Raw genomic sequence first — 9810 nt, 5'->3', positions numbered from 1 at the left:
CACGTGGCCCACCTGCACCACAGAGCCCATGTCAAGAGGAGATGCCACCCTGGCCACAAGCGTGTCCTGCAGAGGTCCACCTCCACGTCTGGGCTCTTCTCTCCACTTCCTCACTACAGGACAGCCAGTCTCTGACCAGGCAAGAGCTGCCATAGCCAAGCCAGCGGCCAGCGAAGGGTCACACCTGGAGGGCAGAAGGGGGCCAAGTTGGGGGCAGGGACCTGACTATCCACAAAGCAGGAGGGGATAGAGTATCATCTCACCCAAATCAGTTACGTGGTGTTTAAAATGCAGCTCTCAAAAAGGAAGAGCATTTATCTCTTACAAACGTTTTTCATGTCTAGTGGTAATTGAAGTTTCTAATCGGCGGCTCAGGATAAAAGCGCCTGCGCACTGTGAGCCCCCACTCCCTCCGCAGCAATTAGAGAATTTAATCAAACTCCATGGCGAGGGCAGCGCCGGCCAGGCTATTTTTGCATTTTTCAATCTAGAATCATTTGGGGACTTTTTAATTGTTAGTTGGGTTTATTTATTGAACTTGGGCTTACAAGAAAAATAAACAGCAAGAAGGCAAAAGAAGTGACTGGAAAGACAGAAGAACCAGAGCCATGTGATTTAATCAAGTCTGTCCCTGTTAGCTCCAGCGGCTGGGAAATTCCAATGAATTCAAATTTCAGCCGGGTCTCTAAACATCACATTATTTACATCTTTCATCCATGATGGTATTTCAAATAAGATTGTTATAAAATTGCCCCAACTTTGGGCAACAGTAGATCATAAAGTAGGAGTATTATTGCATTACAGGAGAAGGGGCCGTATCTCATTTAAAACGCATAAGCACATAATTTCATAGATGTATATCTGCAGCCAGATATATATCTATGAACAATGAAATTGCCCCAAAATTAAAAGCCTCTGGCTATATATTTGTAAACACAATCAGATCGCAATCCAATAAAGAGGCCTTTTTGAATTAATGTGCATCACATGGTCTTCCAATCATCACATTTAGAACATTCCTTGCGAGCAGCCCACTGCATCCTCCTCGTCTCCATAAAAATTCAGGGGACTGTGCATGGATTCTCTCCTCTGCTTTGGCTAATGGGATATATAGGCATTCCTGTTTCTAAGGCAAGAAAATTAGGTCAGAATTGAGGAAGGAAGGATGGAGGGAGGAGAGGAAGGGGAGGGAGAGAGGAAGGAAGGAAGGAAGGGAGAAAGGGAGGGAGGAAGGAAGGAAGGAGGGAGGGAGGGAGGGAGGAGAGAGAGAGAAGGAGGGAGGGAGAGCGAGAGGAAGGAAGACAGATGGGACGAAAGAAGGAAGGAACTTAAAGAACGAAAGAAAAAAGCAAAGAGAGTCAGTCACCCTTTTATACCTTCAGAGAGGGAGAGTCCCCAACCAATTTCTCATAACTTCCAGCATAAAACACTTTGCATTTTAAGAAGAAACCATCACCTCACTCATTTTTATGATTCTGATAATGGTAATGGAAGCTATATTCTTAACCAGAAAAGTGCAGTGGTTTTATATGCACATTAAAAGGGAAAGACCATTCCTTTAATTTAGATCATTTAAAACAAAACTTGCCAGTGACTGCCTTCCAGTTGGAATTCACTTGTCCATTGCAGTTCAGTTTGTGTGGGGGAAGCCATTCCTAAGACACGGGTGCAGAGTAAGCAAGAGAGGCATGCCCTTCCACAGACACGGCCCCACCCCAGGGGGAAGAAATGTCAGGTGAGAGTCTGGCAGAAATGGGTAGAAGGAAGGCCCGGCGGCCACCTCTGCTCTACCTAGCGTGATGCTTCCAGATGCATTAGCAGCACTCAGCCTTAAGTGATTAAAGGTCAACTGCGTAAACTGAAAAGAGGACTCATTGTCTTGCATATCCTCCAACTCTATGTCATACTAGATTCAGGCCTGGCTAGATCCTGGCGCTTCGGCCACACAGTAGGAACTGATGTGTCTCTACCTCTATGCTGTTTCCTCTATATCGGCCTTGTCCTTGGGATCCCCATGGTGGCCCTTCACAGGTAAGGGACATGCATGCTACCCTGCTATTGCGCTCACAGAAGGTAGAGTCCCTGCCTATTGGTAACACCAGAAAAGGTCCCCATGTTTGCATTGGGACAACCTGGAGCCTTTGCTCATCCCTGACTGGCCCTAGTGCCCTGGGCAGTGGCACACACCAAGTGCCCTGACCAGGCCTCCCACACGTTCTTGGGTTTTAGGATGAGGAGAGCCCCATCCCAGTGATATGAACAGTGCGAGGCGCGGCTGCGTGCTTTCAGGTGCACCAGGGCTCCACAGAGTGACAAACACAGCCTGGAACTCGCCACCTCCTGAGATCGCTGGATCACAGGTATGTGCCACCTCACATTCATTCTTTCTTTATTTTCTCTTTTTAGCTTAGCAGTAGCCTCTGTGTTGAGACATTTGTATACTTTTGAGAAAAGACATTGGGAATCCCTAAGGTGGCTTCATGGTCACCATGGAACTTGAGCGTTGAGAATGCACGGCCCAGAGAGGTGCCTCTCATCACAGAATGTGGTAAACCAAAATCGGCTTTGTCTTCTGCTTCCATTGTGATCTCATTTCTCTCTTTTTTTTCACCAGAATATTGGCTTTATTTGCTTAGTAAATATGATGCATGATCATTGTGGAAATACTCCAGCAATACAAAACTTAAAAACAAAAGTGCAAACGAACCAAAATTCCACCCCTTGAGCCGTGGTCATTGATATTAGGCGTCATTCTCTGTGTTAAAATAGATACAATAATAGAATCAAATGAAAGAAAAGAGAACTAAACTAGTAACCTGCACACAAGCTTTAATATTTATAAGTACTGGATTCTGTTCTTTTTAATTTAATGGAATCAAGAAGAAACTGAAGTAAAATAGGAAGAATGCTTTCAAGTGGATTTTCTTCAGCATATGGGATACGACTTCCTTTCTAGGAGATTTGTCTACACTAAGGAAGATGTTGAAGCAGACACTGAGTTGGAGCCAGGTTCTAATCATGTACGAAGGCCACACTGTGAGTTCCCTGCTGCAGGGAGGAGGGAGTGAACTCCCGGTGTCTCCTTACCTACCCCTCAGCCACCCTCTCCTCGTTCTGCTGTTGTGCCGCTTCATGATATTTACATTTCATTCAGTGAAGCAAGTTTCAGCTCAGTCTGTTTTCATGACTATGGTGTCCACCATCTGACCCTGACTCTCTCATTCCTGTGTTACTTTATCCCTGTGTGTCCTAGATTTAAAAGACAAAATGAAAGAGAACGTTCCATCTGGGGGAAGGGTTATTTTCCCTGAAAGATTCACAGGAATTGTTATCTACAAGTGCATGCATGCTTGTCGATCGTTCTAAAACTTTTATCTCCAGAGGAAAATATAATTTGATTTAAAGTTCTTTGAGCAAAGCCAGGCCCAGGGGCACAGATTTATAATCCCAGGAACTCAGGAGGCTGAGGCAGGAGGATCACAAGTTCCAGGCCAGCTTCAGCAACTTACCAAGACCATGCCTCAAAATTAAAAAGAGGAAAAGGCTGGGGATGTAGCTCAGAGGTAAAGCACCCCTGGGCTCAATCCCCAGTGCTATAAATTAAGTTCTTGGGGCACCCCTTTCTTCCCTACCTTTATCCTCTTTGAAAGTATTAGTCTTCTGACATCGATGATGGCTGTGGAAAGTTGTCAGGTAACTCTGACATATTTTCTGTCATACCTCAAATTTTGTGTTTTCTCATATAAGCGAATAGAATTATTTTCTTCCTCTAGAAAGTCCATATTTTCACAAGCACACATGTTGGTGTTGCCATTTCTGAATCACATTTTGCTTTTGAAAAGCCCTGACTTCAGCCAAGTTTTCTTCAGTTATATCACTGAATATTTTTCTGTGTCCTTTGTGTTCTCGTCTCTTCCTAAAGAACAATTTTTGTCTTATTTCTCACCTTCCTATCTATTATAAAAAATATTCTATTTTTATAAACATTTCTATGCCAACATACTTTGAAAATTGGGGGTGGTGCTTTTGGATGATGCAGTAGCTGGAGGGGCGTAACTGACACTTTGGGAGGGGTGAAGGATCCTGGACATCTTTCGCTACACAGGAGTCTCACCCTGTGTTGCATGTCCTGCTCTGAATGCCACAAAGGCCTCCTAGGGTCAGCCTGGCCGCCATGTCCTCTAGGCCATTCCTATCACCATGAGTCTGATTTTTAAAGATCCTGATGAGGCTTTTCTTTATGTGACAGTTTTCTTTTCCCCTGGTTTATCCTCGAGTTCTGCCAGCTAACTTTTCATCTCCTTAGGTCGTCTTATGGCTTCTTAAAAAGACACTTAAAATATCTTAAAATCCACAAACTTGCTCCATGGTTTTTCAGTTTTATGAAGAAGCCATTTGCCTGAATCTGTGTACTGTCTCCTAGTGTGATCTAGGTCACATGCCCTGTCGGCCTTTGGATGAGGCATCCTTCCTCTGGGCTGATATTATTTTATTGTGTCCTGGGACTGGTCACACCTAGGCTGGTTCCTCTGAGAGCTTTCCTGTCAGGAGCCAGCCATGTATCTATTTGATATGGAGGGCGGAGGGCAATGGACAGGACACCACACACTTGGGTCCCCCTGTGGTCTGGAGCTCCTGGCTTCTCTGTGGGCCCCTTCGTCCCGAGACACGGCTTTTCCTTTTTCCCTGGAGGGCCACTGTTCGATCTGCTGCCTCTCTCCTCCTCCAAGTTGCCCCACACACAGTCTTTTCCCTAACCAGGAACCTTGGTGGTACTTTCTAGAAACAGAACAGCAAGTGTCTTTTCCCTCTGGCTGGCAAACTGGGTTTCCACGGGGACGTTGCTCACCTGCATCCTGGGTGACATCGTCTTGACCCACACTCACTGGAGATGCCTTTCCCCCGAGCCCCTTACTCTGAAGGAAAGTCACTTCCTGCTCAAAGTCTAAGGAGCCGGTTCAGCCCCAGCGCCTGCCTATGAGGCCACACCCATACTCCTGCCCCAGAAGATGGGTCAGCAAGACAGGAATGTAACAGATGTGCTTCATCAGACATGGGAATGCGCAGCGTGAAGGCCCACAGACCCCGGAAGCCGTCTGCTTTACTCCAGAGTCGGAGAATCATGGACAGCCTTGTGGAAAGGGGATTAGACGGAAAGGGTCAGACCTGGCCAGCAGGCCCGTCTGTTCCTTCCTCCTGGGTGTGGAGCTCGGCCCCTCCAAGATGACCCTCTTCAAGAAGGGGTTGACGACTGGCTCAGGGGCAGAGGGGCCCCAGGTTCTATGAGCCTCCTTGGGGGAAAGGAATTCTGTTTTCTATGACTCCGTTTGGAGGAGAAGGAGGGATAGGAGATAAGAGGGCAGGGAAGGCTAGGGACCTTGCTTCAAAGTGCTTGACTCACCAAAGTTTGGGGTGTCACACCCTGGGTCCCCAAATTTGCATTCCACAGGTTTTGGAAGATGCAAACTTCCCATTCACCACTTCAGCCTGGCAACTTGATTTTAATCAAGACCTGGGAAGACGACAAGCTTCAGCTGAGCTGAAAAGGACCCCACCAAGAGCTCCTGAAACCTCAGGTGACTTCCCCCTCAGAGTCAGCATGCCTAGGATGTACGGCAACACCGAAGGCCCCACCACAAGGCACGGGAACAAAACCAAAAGTAGGTCGAAACGCATCAAAAGAAGAGAGGGGGCTTGTGAGAAATAGAAAATCCTCCATTTTCAGAATCTAGCATTTAACCCTAGTTGGGATGTAAGAGCCGATGGCAGCCACTTTCACTACAGCCCTTCCCTTTCCTGCCCCAATTTTAAAATTCGCCGGTCGGTCACATAGGCTGGAATCTGAGCTCCTCCTGTCAGGACACGGGCAGTGCTGCCTTGTGGGTAAAGCAGGTGGACTGTTCACCGGGTGTGCTTGCTGGCCAGACCTCTGGTAGCAGAACTTCGGCAGAAGTGTGCTCTACCGTCTGGGAAGTGGCCTTTTCCTCACGTAGAGAAAAATGAGAAGGTTTTCCACTTCCTTTATTTGTTGCCTGGGACACATTTTGAGAGACAGAGAAAATGTCCCGAACCAAGCTTGTTCAACTAAAAGCCTTGAGTCTTGTGTAGGAAAAGGATTTCCAGTTTCAGAGGGTCTTATCCATCTCAGGCCCATTTTCCTGTTTAAGCTCCATCCTCAATTTCTCCGGCTCATTTTCCTCATCTGTAAAATGGGCGTAGCAATTATGCCTAATCCTCAGAGGGCTATTGCAAGGGTGAAATGAACGAACTCAGGAGCAGAGCTCAGCACAGGCTGTGCCACACAGCAAGGATGCAGCAAGCACCCCGTCAGCAGGTTGACGGCCCCCACGCCCCGTGAGGTGGGTCCTGCTGCCAACATAAGGGCTGAGACAGAGACCACGGTTTCCCCAGTTCTCATGAAAAGCAAGTGGCAACGCCAGGCTTCCTGCCAGCCGGTGCTCCACCAGTTCTCAGGTTAGAGACAAGCCCACTCTCCACGCTGCGGCGGTGCCAGGTGTTGAGTCCAAGTGCACCCATCCAAGGGAGGAGGGGGCGGAATCAGAGTGGCCTGAGGCCAGGCAGCGTCAGACCCCAGTCAAGAGGGCAGTGCTCACTTTCAGGGGCCTGAGCCCAGCAGAATGTGGGCGGAGCAGTGGATCCACCCCAAAATGTGCCACTCTGGAGGAGATGGGGCAGGGAGAGGGAAGCAGGTGGCAGGCAGGAAAGTGGGTGGGATCCACCCGCGGGTGTAGACAAGTGGCTTCTTTCCCTGAGCCTCAAGCGTCTCTCAGGAAGTGGATCTGACAGCCACATCGTCAATGCCAAGGGAACCAAAACCCTGTAACACAGACTCTTCTCTGTTCCCTCGGCCTTGCTTTTAAAGTACGTTTCTGCAGCAGGCGCATCTGTGGGGCGCCTCCGTCTCTGTCGCTGCGCCTGTCTAAACCCGGAAAGAGCGCGAGCACACACCCAGGGTGTTTTGGGGTGGCGAGGACACAGGTGATTTTCATTTTCTTTATGCATTTCTGAATTTACCAACTTGCCTGAAAAGAAAGGAACATGTGCTACTTATATTTCCAAAGAACAACACGTGCCTACAGAAGGCCCTGTCTCGTAGGGTGGCTGTAGGGTGACCGAGACGGGTCCAGGAGACCGCGCCTCCCTCCCTGGCGGCATCTCCCGCCCAGGTCTCGCAGCACTGGGCCTCCACCCCTCCTCTGCCAGGGGACAATGCTGGTTCTGGGGTTGGCAGGCGGGCTCGAGAGGGAGTCTATGCATGCTTCACTTGGGGCCCGGCACACAGTAGTCGCTGACTGAATGTCAGATCTTTGCCTGTCAAACATTCCAGCTGGACCGTGCGCGCGCCTTTGAGAGGTACCGGCCAAATCTGCAGCCAGCCAGGACTCCTGGGCAGTGCCGCTTACTTATGCATCCGGGAGGCTGAAGTCAGTCTGCTTTGGCCGGCAGGAGCCGTTTTCGGGCCTCCTTCCCAGCATGCTGGATCAGGCTCGCCCCAATTCCTCAGCGTGGCCTCGGAACCCCTGGATATGTGAATGGCTTCGCCTCCCAGTCACGTGAGAGCTGAGGCCTTCCCTGCTCCGTGAAGCCAACCGCACTCCCTGCGGTGAATAGGCTGGAGGAGACAGAAGCCCAAGAAGGCCTCCAAAATCCAGGGGGCGCGGGGCGTGGCAGGAGCAACCAGAGCCCCTGCTGCCCTCCATCCGCAGTCCGAGCGGCCACGATGGGCTTCCCCGGGGCCCGGAGCTGGAGGAGGCTCATCCCCCTGCGAGTCCTCTCTGTCATCCCCACGTGTTGTTGGAACCAACTCTGGACAAGTCCTGAATCTCATGGGTGAGAGTGGGCACGGTTTGGATGGAGGCCGGTGGGGGTTGAGCCTGGGCCAAGGCCAAGAGGCTGGAACAGCGAGCACTTCCACTGGATAAGAAGGAACGAGCGTCGGTGTGAACAGGGAATCCAAGGACCGGGGCACACGACGGATGCTCAGGAGGTGTGGACGCTGGACCTGGATCTGGGGGGTACGTTAGCATGGGGGAGGGTCTCTGTAACACAGAGAGGAAGTTGAAGTTTGCTTTCCTCCTCAGACCTTAGCCCTGCCCCAGTGTCTGGAGCTGGACCAAGCTGATCAACCCAGCCTGGGACGATCTGGAGCCCACTCCCACCCCAGCCCAAGCTCCTTCTACCTCTCAGCCAAGCGGAGACATTTCCGGAGGGCCCAGGAGAGCCCACTTGGAGCGCGTGCTCCGTAAATACCTTAAGCCAAGCTTTCAAAGCCAGAGCATCGAGTAAAACCCAGAGCATTTCTCTGAATCTTTCTTTTTTTAACTTTCCTTTAGGTTTAGCATGCATTTGAATTCAGGGGAAACACGGACCACATGTTTTTAATCCATCGACACTTAAATCATCAAAATGTTGGAGGCCGATGGTTTGGAGGCCAACAGGAATGCTGGAGCCTTTTACAGACTTTCTTCTATTTCTCTAGCAATCAGGAAGTAGCCTTTTTCCAAGAGGAAACCAAATTTCAACTCCAAAAGGGCTGCTGTGTTCAGTTCCAAACTCGGCACCCTCAAAGGCCAAGCGGACTCGGAACTTGGCAAGACCTGGCTTACAGTGGCCGTGCAGAAAGCATTTGCCTTGCGGGAAGCCCCACGCTGCCAGCTCCCCTGTGCTGCAGCAGACTCTGCAGGAGCCGGCTCGCAAAGGGAGGCCAAGGAACCCCAGTGGGGATCAACGCCAGGAGAACTTCGCAGACTTAGAGGGAAGCGCAGGTCCCGGATCTACACCTGTGAGCTACAGGCCACAGGCCGCACCATCCCTCTCTGCTTGGTCTTTGGGTGAGTGGATATCGGCATCCAGGCCTTGGGAGCGGGGCAGAGGAAATATTCAGCGGAGGGAAGAGGCATGGAACACGTACACCAGGACACGTCGGGAATGCGCCTGGCCAGACGGTTGCACCAGATTGTGCCAAAATCTTGCCCCCACTGCTACCACACCTCCATCCCAGATGCCCACCCAGGCGCTCCCTCACCTGGAATAACATGGGCTGGGAAACTCAGACCACCAGAGAGCGGATTGATAGACACTGAATCTCCCGTCGCCGTCGTTCATAGATTCTGGTGCTGGCCGTAGGAGCAGCCTCGTCCATCTCGGGGAAACAGCACAGCCACAGCAGCAGCGACAACTGACAGCGGTCTGTTCCCACCCAGCCGAGATTTGTTTTGTGGACCTCTTCCTGTGTACCCCAAGGTGGGGTGGGGCCCTGGAGATGCAGGCACCCCGACCGTCCCGGCTCTGGAAGTGTGACAGAGAGAGAGAGAGCATCCTGGTGATGAGGTCTCAAGAGGCTGCACTCCTGTGCCCACCCCTCCTTGCACCCTGCAGCTGTAACAGCCCACAGGAGACTCTCCCTAATACCTAGCTTGCAGTCCGACAAAATGGATAGCAAGACAGTTATCCTGGAGTCCGGTGCTATAGTTCTGATGTCAGACTCCATTGTCTCTGAGCTGTGTGACCATCATCAGGTTACTTAACATCTCTGAGCTTCAATATCCTCTACTGGGAAATCGGGATAACAATAGTTTCAATTAACCAGTGCGTGCAAAGCCCTGAGAGAAACTTCCAGCACATGGTGTCTCACTGTTTGGTTATCATCATGGTCCTCACTGGGCCAAAGGGTAGCAAAATCTGTGCTCACTAAAAAGGCACGTGGCACAGCATTACTGCCGCATAAGCCTCAGCGCTCTTCCTTCCTCCCCTCGGCATCCCCCTCCCAATTGTAGCCTTTCCTTCAAT

At 50.5% G+C, this 9810-nt stretch overlaps 1 long non-coding RNA gene across 2 annotated transcripts; it reads right to left on the bottom strand.

The window, feature by feature from the left end:
* Positions 1 to 2748: 2748 nt before the first annotated feature.
* On the bottom strand, positions 2749 to 9110 carry LOC306655251. Of its 2 annotated transcripts, none has more exons than XR_013762245.1 (3): positions 9047 to 9110; positions 7425 to 8060; positions 2749 to 7043 (listed from the first exon to the last, which is right to left on the bottom strand). It is a non-coding gene; the product is annotated as an uncharacterized lncRNA (long non-coding RNA). The 2 variants fall into 2 exon arrangements; XR_013762246.1 differs by having other exon boundaries at positions 7425 to 8029.
* Positions 9111 to 9810: the final 700 nt, after the last annotated feature.

Source organism: Sciurus vulgaris (assembly GCF_902686455.1).
Source record: "Sciurus vulgaris genome assembly, chromosome: 2".
Lineage (NCBI taxonomy): Eukaryota > Metazoa > Chordata > Mammalia > Rodentia > Sciuridae > Sciurus > Sciurus vulgaris.
This window is presented reverse-complemented; position numbering and strand designations above follow the sequence as displayed.